Below are 19,808 nucleotides of genomic sequence, written 5' to 3'. Positions count from 1 at the left end.
ACAAGATGCACACAATTATTTTGATCAACCGCCTCCGAATAGGGAGTGCTCCGGTCTGATGTCCGGGAACTAAGGTCTACCACAGTCCAGTCAGAGGTGGGACTGCGGCTTTGATTGAGCTAGCTTGGGTATGATGACAGGCGCTGCAGTTACACCTCTGAGCGCAGTGTAGACGTAGCCTTTAGACCTCGACTGGTTCTGCTGGGGTGGTGCCCACCTCCTCTGTGAATCCGTCAGGGAGGTTGATCCACACTGACCCGTGGTCACGGTGAATATACAGTGTAGTTCTGCACAGGGCTGCTTGAGGACGTCGATTGCAATATATGCTGCAGGGGGGAATCTCTAAAGAGAAGTCTGGTCACGGCAGCCAGCCCTCCTTAGCTTGGTGCTCTAATTTGAATGCAGAGTGCCTTGCTTGCTGCCCGCTTCCGTCAGGCGCTGCACTGCCCAGCAGCGGCCTGGAGATGGCAGGAGACACCGGCACATCTATGAACTCATGCAGCTCAAAAAGAAAAGGAGGACTTGTGGCACCTTAGAGACGAACAAATTAATCCCATGAAGGGAGCTGTAGCTCACGAAAGCTTATGCTCAGATAAATTGGTTAGTCTCTAAGGTGCCACAAGTCCTCCTTTTCTTTTTGCGGATACAGACTAACACGGCCGCTCCTCTGAAACCTGTCATCATGCCGCTCCGTCTCTGGAGACACAGCTCAGAAATGCTTCCCACCCAGTAGCCAGCCTCAGTCTTCTCACATGGCTTGCCCCGGAAAAGCTGAAGGGCTGGACTGACAGCCAGGTCGGACGCCCGCCCAGAGCAGGGAGCTTAGCGAGGTACGCAGGCGGCCGTGCCCATCAGCTGAAATGTGGCAGACAGAGAGTGATTCACAGGGAGGGTATTTGTGGGGAGGGGCAGGGCGATGACGTTGTGGTGTCCATGAGCACGGAGCGGGCAGGAGGCCCTCCACCCTCTGCCAAACACCTGTCAGCGGGCGGAGACGCAGGCTCAAGGAGGGGACGTGAGTGTCCTCTGCAGAACCAGCCCAATTCTAGAAATTCCTGCCCCGGCCAACTTCTGCTGGGCTACAGAATGTTCTAATGCGTAGTGTGACTTATATTTGTCGGAGGCTTTTCTAGCACCTTCCACATCCAATCATTAGCAGCAGGGGTGTCCCTGCGGGGCAAAGTCTGGGGCTTAGCTGACAGACTGAGGGATCTGTGCAGCTGCATGGAGCACGCACAGCCAGCAGCTAGGTCCCTGCTCCCCTCCAGAAAAGTGTACCTATGCACCTCGACGCTGACCTTCAGCACCCCACTCATGGCCCTGTCCACTCGGCCTAGTCACTTTTATTCAGACCCACCTCCCCGGCATTGCTTCGATTCTGGGCCCTCCACAGAGCTTGGCCTGTGCACTGCGGTGGATCTAACCGGAGAGCTCTCCGTCTCATCTGGAAGTTGTCTGCTCCCATCACCGTGGTCTCTAGGGGCTTGTCACAGGGCCTGAATGGGTGGGTTGGTGCACCCCTCGCTCAGATGCACACTGAAGTTCCCTTATTGATTCTGCTCCTCCACAACTTGCAGGGAGGGAAACATCAGTGACCAAACAGCACACTCAGGGGCTGCCAGTGTCCTGTTCCCTTAATGGGGGGTGAGGATTCAGGAGATAGAACCCAGGAGGAGGGTAGAGGTTGGGGTAGCTGAACTCATGGGCCTGGGTTGGGCAGATACAAAGCTGGGTGGGGGCTGAATTGATGGGGGGGAAGGGCAGGTAGATGTGAGTGCTGGGCGGGGGAACAGGATTGACTTGGAGGTTGGGGGCAGCGGGGGAGGGACAGAGGCGGGGGTGAGAACTCGTGCAGGGTGGGAGGGGAAGCTGAAATCCGCTCCCCAGTACATCTGGGACAGGCACCATGAAGCATGGCTCAGACACCCGCTGAGGATGGGCGGGGGAAGTTCAACAGTGGAAAGCCAGAGCAGCAAACACAACATGGTCGTTTTAAAAAATGCGTGTCTTGGCTTTCTGGGGGATCCGACTAGTGCCTTTTGATCCCTTGCGGCTGGCAATACTGGGAGAGCGACGCAGCACAAACCAGGCGGCTTCTCACGCTGCTCGACCACCTGGTCTCAAAGGGCGAGGTCAACCGTCAGCCCTGACCCGCCGTGCCCTTCGCTTTGCCATTCCTGTCTCACCCTCCACCCTGCTGTGCCAGGCCAGGGTCTCTCTTGAGCAGCTTGGGCCCGTGGCTGGCTCGTGCCAAGACCATCACGGGCAAACGTTGGCCAAGGAGCCCGACGACTCTGCACAGCAGGTGGTGATGTGGTGCAGAGGAGGCCCAGAGAGTCGTGAGCTGTGATGAGCATGTTGCTCCCCACTGGCTCAGGAAGGAGAAGCTTAGAAAGGGTGCAAGCTTGCCACACACAGAATTGTACTGTCAGCTGGAAGGCCACTGACACAGGTGACTGGTGGGTGTTTGTTTGCTGCAAAGCTAACTTCTCGCTCTGGGCAAGAAGAAACCTGAGAGAACCATCCAGCCGCACACGCTTTCTCAGCTCCCTTCTCCGTGCAGGGGGATGGGCCCCTTTCTCTCTCTTACTTAGAATCTTGTCCCTGCCTTAGCAACGATTTAAAGCACAGAATCGCTGTGGGTGGGTTGGATGCAAAAGTCTCCCAGCAGAGGCCGGGAGGCTTGGCGGCAAGACAGAAGCTTCACGCGTGACTCGGCCTGTCGGCCCGGGGTGCTTCTGTATCGCATGGGGGGGGTGTCTCCGCGCTGCAGCTGCCCGCGAGCTCCCCGGTCCGGGCGAAGAGGCTCGCGCGAGGAGCGCTAACTGTGGTAACGTGGATGTTGCCGCCTGGGCACTTAAACTCACCCAAGGCCTGGGAGCCTGAGCGGCGATGCAATTCTGAGCCTGCTCGCTCTAGCCCTGCTAGCGTGAGTCTCTCTGCCCCTTCGAGATCCCAATGCTCTCTAAGCTCGGTGCGGGCGGTGACGTAAAGTGGTGTTGAGCTCTGTCTGGCAGAAGAGCGTAGTGGTGGGAGGAGAGAACTGGGAGCCAGGACTCAGGGGTTCGTGGCTTGGTTGCATGACCCTAGGAGCTTCACTGCATTAAAAATAAACCCTCCCTGGCCTTTCTCCCTGCCATAAGCTCTGCAGGGAGTCAGTCGGAAAGCTAGGAACTGGACCCAAAGCTTCCGCTTGCCAGGCTCAAGCCTTAGCTACAAGAGCCTCCCAGGCAGAATTATAAAGTGGTGGGGCAAGAGAATTCTCGGGTGCAGTGTCAGGGACACGACGTTCTCCTGGTGCCTCAGGCCCGTGCTTTATAGTGGGTGTGTTCCTCGGGTTACTTTTCCCCGGGTGAAGGGTTTTCCTGGCAAAGCACAACTCCTCTGGAGGATGCCAAAGCACTTTCCTGACTGTGTAGCCTGGCCCTGTTGCAAAGGAGTTTGGAAACCAGTCTTCAGAACCTGGTTTAGCCAGCCATAGTGGAGGGGCCTGCCCTGCCCTGGAATCCTGAATCCCAGCACGTTCCAGTCTTGATCCCTCCCTAGCCCAGCGGGAGGGGCTCACAGCACAGTAGTGGGAGCTGGCTCCAGGATTCGGATGCTGAGTGTGACAGGAGAGCGATAGGAAAGCGATGTCTGTGGGTATGGAGTTAGCTAACCGAGCACCATCTCCTGGCACGTAGGAATAGCCAGCATTAAGTTAGTGGCTTCAATAAAGCCATGGGTTTGTGCTTTGTAAATGGCCCATCCTGAGTCCAGGGTTTGATGTGCAGTGCGGATAGGGTGACCAGATGTCCCCCACCCCCTGTTCTGATTTTCACACTTTCTATCTGGTCACCCTAAGTGCAGAGCTAGGGTTAGGGGGCGAATCCATCCATTGAAACAGCTGTGTGTATAAACCTGGCTCTCCCCTGTGTTGTCTGTCCCCACCGGTCACCCAGTCCCAGCGCCTTTAGGTGCTGCCGTGGGCCCAACATGGAGCGAGCCGGGACCTATAGGGCGCTTCGGGTGAAAACGCCAGCTAGAATGGCATGGTTGGAATGTATGGCTGAATAAAACAGCCTCTTGCCCCTGGACTCACTGGGCCAGATCCTGGTGTAACTCGCTGGGGTGGGGTGGGAGGGTTAATGGGTGTTAATTGTTTCCAACAGCAGAGAAGCTGGCCCTTTAACCCAGTTAATTAGTCCACAGCCTCCCTTCACCCCCAGGCTGCAGGGCCATGAGGTATGATTACACCTGGATCTAATGAAAAATCCCTCCACTGCTTTCCCCGCTCTGAGGGTCTGAACCTCCGGGGCTCTTTCAATACCGGGCTGCTGTAACAGCAGTGACTGCCCAGAGGGCTCTGAGGGGGTGACGTGGGAGGCAAGGGTGGGGAAAAGCAAGCACCCCATTGCAAAACCCCTCCTATGCTGAGGGCCCAGCTTTCTGACCTGTGAAGGCTGCGGTATGTTGAAGGCAGACTCAGAGCTGGCCAACGTGGCACAGAGCCACGGTGAAGGCTGCTAGGTTACCCTCATGTCCAACCGTCCGTGCAAGAGGCACGCCCAGGAAAAAGAAGGCAAGGCCAGGGCACCACTGCGCCCCCGGTGCTGCCCCAGAAATGCCCTCTGCTAACATCTCCGCCTTTACCACAGCAACTGCCCTGGGGCCCTGATGTCACACACAGAGCCCCGGAGCCAGTCGCAGAGGCCAGGCTCGGAGCATCCTGCCAAACCGGTCAGGCTGGAGCAGGGGAATGTGTTGCTTTTGCCTTCTTCGTGGCTCCACGGCCATGCTCCTTCTCGGCCCCTTGACTGCGTCGCAGATTGTGTTCTTATCCTGGTGACGCTGGGGAGGGGAACGCAAGAGCTGATCTCCTTGAGCGCTGTCCTAGCACCACCCTCTGCCCCCTCTAAGCACCCTGCTGGAGCTCAGCCCCCGTGGGCTCCTGCTCCGACTGGGTGCTGTTCCCCCGAGCTACCTCCCTCGTTCAGTTGCGTAGCGAATACCTCCGGAAGGGGGACTCTGCTCTGTTGTCCTCAGTGACACGCTGCAGCTTCTATTTCCCCTTCCCACCCTCCCACCGCTCCAGGGGCAGCCACTGTTCCCTGAGGACTTGCCAGCCCTAAGGCCATCCGGCGTTGTGTGTTGGCTGGCTGGCTCGTCCCCCATCCCACTCAGTGGCACAGAATGTCACTCTTCACAGCTCAGGGCCTGGAGAACGTCCGCTCAAGGTGGCTGGCGAGAATGTGCCCCAGGCTGGGAGTAAGTTGTCTTCTGAGGAGCTGCAGGAAACTGCAGGGGACTGGACTAGATGACCTCTCGAGGTCCCTTCCGGTCCTATGATTCTATGATGGTTTGAGTGGCATGCCTTGTAGGCATCCTTGTCACAAGAGTCACCACTGCACCTGGCCCTACCAGACCCCTTTTGCTGGAAGCCTTAGCAGAAGGCAAGGGGAGGGCAATCCAGGAAGAATGGGCCCGAAGCCTGGGTCCCTCCAGAGCCACTTTGGCTGGAGGGGACATGGAAAAGCTTGACTGTTCTGTGGATAAAGTGAGGCTCTGAGTCTCCAGGCATCTCTCGCCAGCAGTGTATCCCGATCCCAGTGCTTAATTTGTAATGAAAGAGGTGCCAGGGCTCAAGCCATTCTTCTACATTCATAACTGATGCACCAATCCCAGAGGTGCCGGGGCTAGGAACTGCCAGGCCTAGAGGTGCCGGGGCTCAGCTCTGGCAGCCCTGGCACAAATTAAACACTGTCCCATCCCATCAACTTTTAATTGAAGTGGCGTAGTGGAGAGAGAGGAGAAGCCCCACTGAAGTGAGGTAGAGTTCAGAGTGGGTGCCCGGGCAAGGGAATGGGTCCAAACTCGATGCATAACTGATGAAACACAAAGCGGTGGTCGGAAAGGGAGAAAGGACCGAGTGGGAGGGAAGGGGATGGGACTGCTGGTGTTTCGGCGAATAGAGTGTGAAAACGAAACCTAGGAACTAGAGAGCATGCAGCCGGGGCTCTGTCTTGGTATGTGACACACCTGCCTTTGGATACAGCTCTCGCCCCAGGGGTGGTGTGACTCAAACGGCTGCTCAGAGACCTGGATTCTATTTTCACCCCGTGCCCTTTGCTGCTGACGTCAACTGAAAAAGTCAAAAATGTTAGAACAGACAGAGAAATAGAAACCTTCCCACCCCTGCACATCAGACCTCCCTGCCCCCTCGGCCAGACATGCTGGCCCACAGACACTGTGCATTAGCCCAGAAATGACCACCCAGGAGCCTTTCCAGTACCATGTGCTCTCCACGACAGTACTGCTCACTGGTGTTCATAGATGTCTTGATTATCTGTAGTCTGGTATATAAATAGCCCAAGATTGGGGCCCTTGGCATTAGTCCCTGCCCCAAAGAGCTTCCAGTCTGAAAGGATTGAGAGACAAAGGGTGGGAGTGGAAACAAAGGACTCATTTAAGGTCACAGTCAGGAATAGAGTTGAGGTCTCCTGCGTCCCAGTCCAATCCAGTCCCCCAGCCAGGGCCCTCTTTGGTGCTTTGAGCCTGTAACACGGGGTGATATTGCCGGTGAGTTGTTTCCAAAGTGCTGGGCACATCCTAAGGCTCTGGTGCGTGTAACGTGACCTGCGCTGCTCTGCCCCATGGGAATTAGGGTAGGGCCTCGATTGCTGAGCGTGGGAGTCCTGGCAATTCTGTTGAAATCACTGGACCCTCTCCTCCCACGACTCCCGAAAGGTCTGCACGCACCACTGCCAGCCTCTTTCGCAAGCAGCTGTAAAAACACGGTACGCTTTGGTAGCTGACCCAGTGTTGGGTGTTGAAAACCTTGTTTGTCTGTTACGGATCAAGCAAGCGGGTTTATAATCCTCTGCCTGTGATGTTCAAATCTCCATTTAGAAACCAGCCCCAGGAGCTGAATGGGAGCCAAGCGGCTGCTGTCCACTAGTTTGGCTCCAAGGTGTTTAGGGAGGTTCGATCTGCCAGGGGAAAATATTAGCTCTGACGGAAAGATTCAAGCTCATTATATCACGGTTGCATTGGTGCTAAGGCTTCCGTTCCCAGTGGAGTGGAGCGTTCATTTAGTGATCGTATCACACCATTACACAGAGCCAGGGGCGGGGGAAGCTTCCTTTTCCCAACAGTGTGGGGCCACCGGCACCTGAACTGTGGCCCCGCCCCGCCCCTTCCCCCCTGAGGCCTTGCCCCCGCACTGCCCCTTTTCCCTGAGGCGCCCCCATGCTGCTCCTTGCTCCCTGAGACCCCATCCCCTCCCCCCATCTCTCAACCTTAGGACCAATAAAAAGTGGAAGGGCATAGCCCTCCCTCTTTTAAAAATGGGGAGGCCCATGGCCCCCAGACCCCCCCTCATGCCCATCCCGTTCCGGCACCCCTGCACAGAGCCCTGGCTTGAATTCATTTTCCTCCCAGCTGCATCGGCTGTGATAAAACCCCACCCTTCTGTGAAGCCGTCATCGGGAGGGGGAAAAGCATGTTTCATTTCTAGTAATGATCACACTTCAAATTTGGAAAGTGCATCCAGGAAGAGCTCGGGAATCTTGCTTGGCTTTTCACAGGAAACTTTATACATCCCATTCAGGGACAGATTCACATCCCAGTCAGGCTCCCACCCAAGTGCTCTGCTCCCAATGTGACATGAAGGGGTAGATCTTCACATGGGCTCAGCACCCATCCTGGACCTAACATGCCCAGATGGAAAATCTTTGGAAACTCTGGACCCAACAGTGCATGCTGAGCACCTGAAAATTCAGTCCTGAGCTCTCTGGAACATCTGGTTCACAGACCACAATGCAGATGAGTGACAGGCCCAGACAGGAGCTCCCTAGGTATCTACTGCTGCATGGATCTGGATCTGTTAATTACCATTAGATGCTGACCACCGGAGGGTGTCCCTGGTATCTGGGGGTCAAAGATCAGATGCAGGAGGGCTGTACATAAATCTATTATGATTTGGAATGAAAATTGTTGCAAGGTTTGACTCAGGTGAAAGCAAAGAGTTTTTCCATCTTTCTGACCATCTCTCCGAGCTGTGTGTATGGAGGGCCCAATGGATCAGAAGATCCTTCAGTGTTTCAGAAGGCTTATCTATTCCTTGCCTGGAAGCCTTGTTTCATTTAAGCCCTGGATGGAGCACAGGGAAACTGCCAGGAGCGAATGACTTTGTAATGGGTTTTCAGGCTTGCTGCATGGATGAACTCTGTGTTCAACTCATGGCTTTGTGCGTGTGCCCAGCTGTGAGAGAGAGAGATTGCGTATGGGTGTTGCAACTCCTTGGCCTAAAAGGTGTGAGTTAAGGAAAAACCCTTCAAGTCTTAATGAATTGTGGCTCAACATTGGCTAAACTGTATAAAATAATAATAATGATTTGATTTTTACTATGTTTTTTGCCTAGTACCTTACCCTGCAAAAAGCCCCACTAACTTGAGTAGGACTGCTTGAATAAGGCGCTTCTCATAGAGTATAGTGGCAGAATCAAGCTCGGATATTTGATCTTTACCCAATGTGTTTCAGCCCGAAGGATCCCAGGCTCACCCTGGAAATGGAGCACAGCAGTAGAGATATGGCACGCCGTGACACTCGGAAGTGAAGAGTGCTGTGAACAATTCAAACTGCACAGGGGAATTTAGAGAGGGAAGAGGTGGTGACCCCAACTGGAATTTGACCAGGACAATGAGGGGAAAGCTCCTTCTTCAGGGAAGGCTCAAGGGATCTTCATGCCCAGAAACGTGCAGGATTTGACTTTTAGATGCCCTCTGAAGCATGGCCCCTTCAGAAGCATAGTGCCCCTAACGCCCTGCTGGGGCACTGGCCAGAAGTGATTCAGACAGAAGCCCTCTTCTGAATCCACAGCTTTCTGAATCACCAATACCTGTCATGTGATTGATCCATGAATGAAGATGTCTTTAACTAGCCTTGACAGATGGAGCTGTTTCAGCCCGTTGTGTCACTGAGGAGTGTCTAAGCAGGTCTTACACAATCCCCTTCGCTGGCCCATGGCACGAGAGACTCACTTTGAAATTACTATTATAAATCCTGCTTATTATGGTATTGCCTCAGAGCCAACTAAGAGCGGGGCACCGTTGTGCCAGGTGCTGTACTAATGTACTAGTGGACAGTCCCCGCCCTGAAGAGTTAGACCTTCTGCCACAGGGATGGTGGAAGGGGTTAACCAACAGTGGTTTGCGCTCTTCCCTGCTCCGAATTGCTAGGCTTGGTCATTCACTCTGAGGTTTGCATCCCTCTGAAATTCAAGTTCACTATCATTCCTAGTTACCATGTGTTTAAACCCTTTGTGGTGTCGATTCTTCACTGAAAGCTGGGACCTTTCTGAGGTAAAGAGCAACTCTACGGCCCTCTATGTGTCGCCATCTTGGATTGCGCCTTACGCTTCAATGCTGCCAGGCCCCAGGTACACAGATGAAAGGAGGGTGTGTGGGGAGATCTTACCCTGGATGGTGGCTCAGCTCAGAGCTCCATGGCACCAAAATGCCACAGCCGAAGCATAGGAACGACACCGTCAGTCCGCACCCCACCCAGGTGGCTTTCTGAGGGTGTTAGTGAAAAGGTCAATGGCAGAGGACAAGCCTTTGCTTATCAGTAAATATGTGACAAAAGAGCCATGCCTGCTTACTTAGCTGGTTGGAATCTGGCCTAAGCCAGTAGTGACTGAGAGCAGTTACCATTTGATGGCCATTCAGAGGTCTCTTTGCAATAAGCTGGGGGTCTTGCTCCAGCTCTTGTTGGATAGGTGCCTCCTGCTGATGCCTCCCGCTGATGTTCCTAAGCTACTCAGAGAGCTCTTCTGGCCTCCCTGTGATCTCTCCAGATGGCAGCTAGTAACCAAGCATTGACTCAAGTGAAGGTGGATAAAGTCCACCACCGTGATAACGTAAGAACGGCCATACTGGGTCAGACCAAAGGTCCATCTAGCCCAGTGTCCTGTCTTCTGACAGACGCCAATGCCAGGTGCTTCAGAGCAGTGGCTCTCAACCTTTCCAGACTGATGTACCCCTTTCAGGAGTCTGATTTGTCTTGTGTAGCCCCAGGTTTCACCTCACTTAAAAACTACTTGCTTACAAAATCAGACATAAAAATACAGAAGCGTCACAGCATACTGTTATTGAAAAATTGCTGACTTTCTCATTTTGTCTATATGGAATTTTAGTTTGTTCTGACTTTGCTAGTGTTTTTGATGTAGCCTGTTGTAAAACTAGGCAAATATCGAGGTGAGTTGATGTATCCCCAGGAAGACCTCTGTGTACCCCCAGGGGTACATGTACTCTTGATTGAGAACCACTGCTTCAGAGGGAATGAACAGAACAGGTAATCATGAAGTTATCCATGCCCTGTCGCCCATTCCCAGCTTCTGGCAAACAGAGGCTAGGGACACCATCCTTGCCCACCCAGGCTAATAGCCATTAATGGACCTATCCATGCATTTATCTAGTTTTTTTTTTAACTCTATTATACTCTTGGCCTTCACAAAATCCTCTGGCAAAGAGTTCCACAGATTGACTGTGCGTTGTGTGAAGAAATACTTCCTTTTGTTTGTTTTAAACCTGCTGCCTATTAATTTCATTTGGTGACCCCTGGTTATGAGGAGTAAGTAACACTGCCTTCTTTACTTTCTCTACATTAGTCCTGATTTTACAGTCCTCCATCATATCCCCCCTTAGTCGTCTCTTTTCCAAGACAAAAAGTTGCAGTTTTATTCATCTCTCCTCATATGGAAGCTGTTCCATCCCCCTCATCATTTTTGTTGCCCCTTTCTGAACCTTTTCCAATTCCAATATATCTTTTTTGAGATGGGCCAGCCATATCTGCACACAGTATTCAAGATGTGAGCGCACCATGGATTTATATAGAGGCAACATGATATTTTCTGTCTTATTATCCGTCCCTTTCTTAATGATTCCCAACATTCGGTTAGTTTTTTTAACTGCCGCTGCACATCGAGTGGATGTTTTCAGAGAACGATCCACAGACTCCAAGATCTCTTTCTTGAGTGGTAACAGCTAATTTAGACCCCATCATTGTATATGTATAGTTGGGATGATGTTTTCCAATGTGCATTACTTTGCATTTATCAACATTGAATTTCACCTGCCATTTTGTTTCCCAGACATCCAGTTTTGTGAGATCTCTTTGTAGCTCTTCGCAGTCTGCCTGGGTCTTAACTATCTTGAGTAGTTTTGTAACATCTGTGAATTTTGCCCCCTCACTGTTTACCCCTTTTTTCCAGATCATTTATGAAGATGTTGAATAGGACTGATCCCAGTACAGACCCATGGGGGACACCACTATTTACCTCTCTCCTGATCTGATCCTGATGTGCCTGTTTATCATTAACTAAATATCTTTCACTCCCCCTCTCTCTGTGCAGGGCAAGCTGAGGGACTGGGAAAGTGAGCCTGAGGCTTGTTTTATAAGGAGTCATTTTTAATCCTGTCTCAGCACTTGGGGCTGGACTAGAGGACCTCTTGAGGTCCCTTCCAGCCCTCTATGTCTATGATTCTGTACTTGCTACCTAACCAGGCGCTGCTTGGCCCTTAGCAAAAGTAAAAACCTCCCCAAGCCAGTCAGCTATTAGCTTTGTAGCTCCCCGGGAGGATCATTGAGAACATGTTGTAATTTCTACCCTTTCCTATTACATATTATTCATCATGTGAGAGCACCCTGGGGCCCCGGTTGTGGCCCAGCACCCCATTGTCCTTGGCGCTGTACAAACACAGAACAAAAAGGCAATCCCAGCCCGTACGTACGTCCCCTCTAAGGAAATAGCTCTTAGGTGACAAACCTTCCCTAGAATATGAAGCACTGTGGTGGCTGTTTTTTGTGCGTTGCCAAGCCTGAAAGGTGTGTGGGTGGCCCCAGGCTCAGCCAGCTCCCATAAGATCGGCACAGGCAGGTGCAAAGGGATGGGATGGGGCTGTGAGACATTATAGAAAAGCACAGGCCAGGTGTTTCAACCCCAAGAATAGAAAAATCTGCCATCACGTGGCTTCTGATTTGCATTTGCTCCCTATAGCAGCCAGGGATTGCCAGGGCGTAGGGACACATTAGAAGGGTTGCCACTTTTGGTTGGACGTATTCCTGGAGGTTTCATCACATGACCTAATCTTTCATTAAAGGTTAATCTTTAATTCCTGGAGACTCCCGGTCAATCCTGGAGTGTTGACAGCCCTATGACTCTAGCCCTGGCCTTAGGCATGCCCACTGCTCTGTCGTCCTTTCCCCTGGCCACATGCACTGTCTCAGCAGCTGTGTGCTACCCAAGGGTCCATGTACGTAGGGGAGACCCTCCTGTGCTCAGATGAGCTGGCTTTAGCTCACCTTTGTGTCCACGGCAGGATGCAAAGCTGTCCTAAGTTACCAGAGGATCTGGCCCAATATTTTCACCTCCACATTTAGAAGCGAGATCAAAGCTCTGCCTCTTGGAGTCTCTGTCCCTTGCAGCAGACCTAGCAGCCCATAGCTCCAAGGCTTGCAAATTGGATGTTATTTGTCACACTGGATTCTGCAATATGAGCTTGCACATATTTGTCTGTTGTTTAACCTAGGTGCTTGTAAGGCTACTGACCTGTTTCCCTAGCCCCGGAAGGACTAAGCACCTTGCCCAGAGTCTGTCCAGGCCCTTCCTTCGAGATACAGTTTATTCTTCAAACAAAACCTCACAAAGTAACATGAAAAACAAGCTACTCCCCTAACCAAAGCAGGCTACAGGGGCCCCCTAACAGGCCAAACCATCCTGACATGGCACTGCTTGTATTCCTGGAGGTTGAGGCCAGAAGAGACCATTAGAACCTCTTGTCTGATCTCTTGTATATCACAGGTCATTACATTTCTTCCAGTTACTCCTGTACTGAGCCCAATAACTTGAGTTTGGCTAAATCATCTCTTCCAAAAAGGCATCTAGTCTGGATCTGAAGACCTCAAGGAATGGCGAATCCACCACTGCCCTTAGTAGTTTGTTCCAGCGGTTAATCACCCACGAAGTTTAAAAATTTGTGTCTACATTGCGAATTTGAATTTGTCTGGCTTCAGCTTCCAAGTGTTGGTTCTTGTTCTGCCTTTCTCCACTAACGAGCCATTGAGTACCTGGTATTCACTCCGCCTGAAGGTACTTGTACGCTGTAATCCAGTCACTATTGACAACTACTTTTGAGATCTATCACTTAGCTAATTCTTAACCCTACCGTGTGCTTTAGTGATATTGTGTAGTGCTATTTTTTTAATCAGAATGTCAAATGCCTTACGAAAGTCTGAGTATACTGTATTTACACAGTTAACTTTCTCAGCCAAACTTGTAATCTCATCAAAGAATGAAATCAGATTTGTTTGACAGGTCCTACTTTCCATAAAACCACATTGTCTGACCTTAATTATATTCCTATCCTTTAGTTCTTTATTGATTAAACCTCCTATTAGCTTTTCCATTGTTTTGCTCAGGATTGATGTTAGGCTAACTGGCCTATAATTACCGAGATCATCCCGCTTGTCCTTTTTTTCAGTATTGGCACAGTATCAGCACTCTACAAGTCTTCTGGAATTTTCTCAGTATTCCAAGAGTTATTGAAAATTAACACTAGTGGGCTAGAGATCTCCTCATCCAGCTCTTTTAGAAATCTTGAATGCAAGTTTTACAGGCCTGCTGATCTAAAAACATTTGTCCTTAGTACATGATGTTTAACATCCTCCTTAGTTACTAACGGACTGGAATGTAGTACATCATCCTCATGCAATACAAGAATATCATCCTTCTTCTTTCCAAATACAGTATACAGAACAGAAATATTTATTGAACACTTCTGCCTTTTCTGCATCATTATTAAGTTTTACCATTTCCATCTAGCAATGGGCCTAAACTAGAACTTCTTTTGTTCCTAATATACTTAAACTCCTCCTTTTGTCCTTAACCTTGTCAGCTAAGGAGTATTCCCTGATACCTTTAGCTTCCCTTATCAATTTTATACACTCCACAACTTCTAATGTATACTGATTGCTATCTTATTTCCCCCTTTTTTCAATCACATTTTTCCAGCAAAATTTTTCATCCCAATCAATTTCATTCATAGTTTTCCACAGCTTTGGGAGATTAGCCCTTCTGAAGCCGTGTGTGCATGTGTGTATAAAATATTACTGGTTGGGCCTGTCTTGTTTGCTCACATTGAATGTAACCAGACCTGGGGTGCTATTTTCAATTTCTCAGACAGCCCTGTTTTATTATTAAAGGTGGCTTTCCATAGAAGGAAAAATCCAATTTAATAGTCTACTTGCCATTTTAATGTCTGCTGTGCAGAAGGGGTTGTTTGATGACCTGCAAGCTGGCCATTTGTTTGATGTTTGCAGTGTTGTTGTAGCCGAGTTGATCCCAGGATATGAGAGTGACAGGGTAGGTGAGGTAATATTTTTTATTGGATCTTTATTTGCTTGAAGTTAGTTCTGAAAGACTCAGCTGATTTTCTGTTTCCCTAGACTTTGATCAGTCAGTGGCACCGGAGAAAATTTTGGGTGTAAAATGCTCCCAGCAGGGAATGGCAGCAGCTCACACTCACGTTGGGCTGCTGTGAATGGCTGCACTCGGTACAGGGCAATGGAGAATCAGGACCTCAAAGTTACAAGTAAAGAGGCGACCACGGGTCGGCCTGGTTAATCCAATTGTACAAATACAGTGGCCAGCTCCCTGTTGATTAAAGTGTACTGTATGAGGTGTGTGCTAGTCAAAGGAGCAACAGCCCCGGGGCTAGGGCACTAGCCTAGGAGGTGGGAGACTCTCCTCTGCCACAAACTTCCTGTGTGACCTTGGGCCTTTACAAATCTGGTTGGAGTTCTGTGTCTCAATCCCCTTCCTTTAAAATGGGGATAATCGCACTTCCCTGGCTCACAGCCGAACCCCCTTTATCCGACTTAATTGGGACCGGGGCCAGACTGGATAATCCAGAGGATGGGAAAGTGCAAGGCTGCAACGCTCTCTTGCAGTTGCAGGAGAGATCACCTCTGATCTGGGTCAGCTGATGGAGGGTCAGATAAACGGGATCCTACTGTATTAAAAATTGTGAGAAGCTCAGATACGACAGTGATGGGGCCATATAAGTACCTAGGATGGATCATCCAAGGCACTCAGGAGAGCCATGGCCTTTGGCTCTCGGGGCGCTCTGACTATGGAGAAGGAGAAGAGCAGCAGCCGAATGACAGAGGCGCTTCTGGAAGGTTGGGGAGAATTGGTTTAATTGTAACGGACTTGTTCTAAACACGGGAATAACCCCAGACCTATTCAGCGAAACACACAGCCTCTTCCCTCTGGGATTTCAGCACATGTGCCCAAGTACTTTGCTGAATCGAGGCCTTTGGGGGGTGGGGGGGAGGGTGTCTGAAGTGAGTGGCCCCACAGAGGGAAAGTGAGACATGCTCCTCCTCATGAAAGCAGGGTTGTATTCGGTGAAGTGCTAACAGCCTCTGCTTCCATTGTTTGCAAGTGTTCTCAGCCCAGTTCCTTTTTCGTGGCCTATAATGATTTTGCCTGTCATTTGCTGCCCCCGGGTTTATTTTGTAGCAGATTCTATGAAAGGTGTACCTGCAGGGACAATGCTTTTGGAAGCAGACTTTCATATGTGAATTTCAGGCTGATGAAAAGGTATCAGATCAACAGTCCTGGAGTGGAGACTGTTTATCCACAGAACAGAGATAGTGTGAATGACAGCCAGGCTGGTTTCCCCCCATCTTGCCCTGGCCTGTGTGCCTCAATCTTGTTCTGCCAAGATTACCTCTGAGAGGTGAGAGAGGAATCCAGTCTCCATGATCCGGTCAGGCCCTGGCTTCTCCACTGAGACTGCCAGCAAAAGGGAACGATACTGCTAATTTGAAGGTGATTTTTGAAGGGAACAACGTAAGTCACATAGACTAAAAAACAGCTCTCAGATAGTATCAGCATTCAGCCACTGCTGACTTGGGCTTGCAATCCTGGGAAAATGCTAGTCGCTCTCTTGTAAATAACAATCTCCCCTGGAAGGACCAAACTGATTTAATTTAAGGCTTCTTTAGGGCCAGACTTAGACATCTTTTCTTTGATCCCACCCCACAGACTACTCTGCCTCTTCAGCACCCAGCCAAAAGCAAAGAGAACCTCACAAAGGGATTTTTTTAGATGCTGAATAAAATAAACTCCCAGGGAATGATTTCTGATACTTTATTTCTGAATTGCAGTCTGTGTTGCAGTATCTATCCTGAGTGACATGGGACAACAGTCTCACAAATTCACAAAGAAGTATCTTTAACAATGCATCTTTAACCAAAAAAAAAAAAAAAAATCTCCTGGCATCATTTAAATTATAAAATTTCTCATTTGTTTAAAAGACATACATATATAATTTCTTTTTAATTATAAAGCAGAAAAAAAACCAAAGTAGAATTAAAGTGCTTTTTTCTTGGTTTTGTTCATTTCCAATAGTCAGAACCTAAACACCATAAATGAGCATAATTTTAATCTCCCCCTTCAGAAAAACTACAGAACACTGTAGACTGCATACATCTCGTGTTCACTTCATTTTCTGTTTTATTTTTTTGGATGTGTAACATTTGCTCAAAATCTCACCGTGCATAAAAAAATAAATATCTGTCCCCAACACATCTTCGTTGCTGGCAGTTTTTCCACAGTACAAGATAATTCCTGGGATCAGTGCAAAGATTTTCTGTCTCAAGGCCACAAGGAAAGATGTGTCCCAGGCTAATCATAATTTACTAAGGGAAAAATAGAACATTCTTTACTGCAGTTGTAAACATTTTTTCTCTCTTGGTAGATGAATGAGTCAGTGAGAAGAGACACTTCAGAGTGCAAGGAGTTCGTCTCAGCAGTGTGTTCGTCAGTGCATTTTTCTCATGTCCAGATGTGGGAAATAGACCCCATGTGCGCTCTGTTGGACGTCGTACCCGCCTCCCTTTCTTCTCAGGCAAAAGGCAATCTGGTGGGAAGGAAGCAACGTTAATGCGAGAAATGTGAGCCTTTGTATCACCTTTCCTCTGAGGGCCTAAGAGTGTTTTATCGGGTCGGTAAATATTATCCTCATTTTACAGATGATGTGACTCAGAGGCAGAGGTAGAATGACTGACCCAAGGCCACAAAGCCAGTCCCTGGCAGAGCCTCCAGTTTCAGGCCCTAAGGGCTTGTCTCCACTTACTGGGGGATCAACGCGCAGCGATTGATCCACTGGGGATCGATTTAGCGGGTCTAGTGAAGACCTGCTAAATTGACCGTCGATCACTCTCTCGTCAACTCCGGTACTCCACCGGAACGAGAAGCATAAGGTAAGTCGATGGGAGAGTTTCTCCCATCAACCCAGCGTGGTGTCGACCTAAGGTACGTGGACTCCAGCTACATTATTCACGTAGCTGGAGTTGCGTAACTTAGGTCAATTTAGCCCCGTAGCGTGGACCTGCCCTAAGTCTCTCTCCTTTCCAAAATTCCTTGTTCAGAATGGCCAGCTGTTTCCTTCTTGAACATCTGAGTACAATTAATCAGTTTTCTCTTTGCAACCTTTGTTGGCCTATCTGGAAAGCAGGATACAGAACTTGGGTTGTGAGAGCCCTGGGAACAGAGGACACTAAAAAGGAGCAGCTTTCCCCCCTACCCTCAGGTCCCCAGTAGTGTCCCTGCTGGGAGATTAGAAAAGGATCCACCCATCCACATCTTGTGTAGCAGAGATGCAGCTCGAGTCTGTCCCTGGAAGGGGACTTCAGCTTTCTTCCTATTGCTAAGAAGTTGGAATGGAAAATATTCAGTGTGATTCCCGAAGCTGGTAATTTGTATAAAGGTATTGAACCTTCTGCACTCAGTAGCTCTGTGTCCCCACCATTCTGCTGAGATTTAGGGATGGGAGAGTGTTTGGGAAGAGCAAGAAAAAGCAACCACTGGTCTTTTTTTGGGGTTGACCTTACCTCCACTTTCCTGGTTTTCTCCATATCCCTCCTTTATGCTCTTCAACCTTCTTCCTTAATTACATATTCAGTGGGCCACATTCCTCTCCTCACTCATGTGAGCAGTCCCAATGGAAGTCACATGAGTAAAGCAGGGAGGATTTGGCCCAAAATGCTTATTGTTTTTCCATGTGTGTTGCCAGCCCACTTGTGTTCCCTATTTGCTCCTAGCTTACTAGTTCATTGGTAGGATTTACTTTCAGTGTGTCTAAATCAGACAGGATGCCCAATTCCCTAATTCCCCTCTTTCCACTCACTGGGCCACAAGGGTACCTGTGAATCTGAGGAGGCAGGAGAGCAGAGTGGCCACTTACCAAGAAGCACAGGAGGAGGAGGAGAATCAAGCCAAGCAACGCCGAGAGGCAGATGAGGATTATCGCCCAGAATGGGAGCTCTGGAAGGACAAAAGGATGAATTACAGATCTCTAAATTCACAGTCATTTTGGTCTGAAACAAGATTACACACAAGGCCCGGCTGGTGATTTGGCAGAATTCTTGCTACGGCCAAATTTCAAGGGCACTTGTCAACTTAAAGGGGAGGTTTGAAAATGTGGGAAGGGGAAAAAGCTGGATGTTAAATGCTCCCTATGTCTTTTCAAGTTTACTTCTCTTTATTTAAGTGCCGTAATCAAGGGATGGATGTGCAGTGGCCTGTGAGTTTCTAGTGCAAAAATGTCAATGTCAGTAAAACACCGCTACAGCAGGAAGTAATTGGGCTCTCTATTGGCAGCTGCAGCAGAGAGGCCCAGGACTGAATGGTTCCTGGATAGCAAACTCCCCTCTTAGCCATTGATCAGGTCTCTCGGTGCATCTCCATCCTTCCTGTTCTCTGCCTGTGGCATGTAGTAGGTTAGTCTCCTGAGGCCTGTAACGCTTGGATCTAATTCTGGCTGGTGGGCATGGTGGGGGGTAGCTGGCGGGGGAGGAAGGGGGGCCGGTGGCCTGTGATGTACAGGCAGTCAGACTAGCTGGTCCCTTCTGGCTTCAAACTCTGACTCTCTATAGGTCTGAGGAGAAGCCTGGTGTGCAGGGGAAGCAGGTGCTACTGCTCTGTTCGGTGGATAAGCTGCAGTGCTGGGTGGATAATGCCAGGATTTCCCATCAGTTCCACATGTGTAATGGATTCACCATGGCCAGGCTTGTTGCTCTTTTGCATTTGTTTGTTGCCAGTATTGGCGAGGTCAAGTTTGACAGGCCCAAATGGTGACTGGAACCACTGTCAGAGTTGTGCTCTCCCCAGGGTATCTATACCTGCTACTCACCCATGACTCTAACTGCCCCTGCTTGAGTGCTGGCTCCCTGCTGGGAGAGCCAGTTCTCTACACTCTTGTCCCCGAAGCCATGGAGACGTCAGTCTAAACCCATGTCTGTGCATGTTCCGTATTAACTTTCGGACACTTAACGTCTGGTCAGTACCTTTAATGCGGATTGCGTCTCAAAAACACTTACCCGATCTACCCGGCTCTCCTGCCGTCGTATTGAGAGGAGAATAATCTGGAAAGAAAAGAGGAACTTGTGAAGAAAAGGAGAACAGCAAGAAAGCAGGTTCCAAAATTCCAGCAGAACCTCAACCGCAGCAACTTAGAATCATAGAATCATAGAATATCAGGGTTGGAAGGGACCTCAGGAGGTCATCTAGTCCAACCCCCTGCTCAAAGCAGGATCAATCCCCAATTAAATCATCCCAAACTTGCTCAAGGTTCCAGGGCTCTGCCCTGCCACTCACCATTAACAAGCAAGCTATCCTTGTCTAGAGTGTAGCTGTTCCCGAGCTGAGTAACTCCGTTGGTGAGACGTTTAAACTCCTCATACACTTCTTCTCTTTGAAA

At 49.8% G+C, this 19,808-nt stretch overlaps 1 protein-coding gene across 1 annotated transcript in view; it reads left to right on the top strand.

The window, feature by feature from the left end:
• The first annotated feature begins 646 nt into the window (after positions 1-646).
• Positions 647-19,808, top strand: part of LOC140903232 (uncharacterized) — a 252,585-nt gene continuing 233,423 nt past the window's right edge. Inside the window, exon 1 of the mRNA XM_073324186.1 lies at positions 647-830. The gene's annotated coding sequence lies outside the window, so the exon portion shown is untranslated. The remainder of the gene's footprint in view (positions 831-19,808) is intronic.

This window comes from Lepidochelys kempii, chromosome 25 (genome assembly GCF_965140265.1).
Source record: "Lepidochelys kempii isolate rLepKem1 chromosome 25, rLepKem1.hap2, whole genome shotgun sequence".
Classification (NCBI taxonomy): domain Eukaryota; kingdom Metazoa; phylum Chordata; order Testudines; family Cheloniidae; genus Lepidochelys; species Lepidochelys kempii.
The sequence above is the reverse complement of the archived record's forward strand: the minus strand, read 5'-3'. Positions and strand labels throughout refer to the sequence as shown.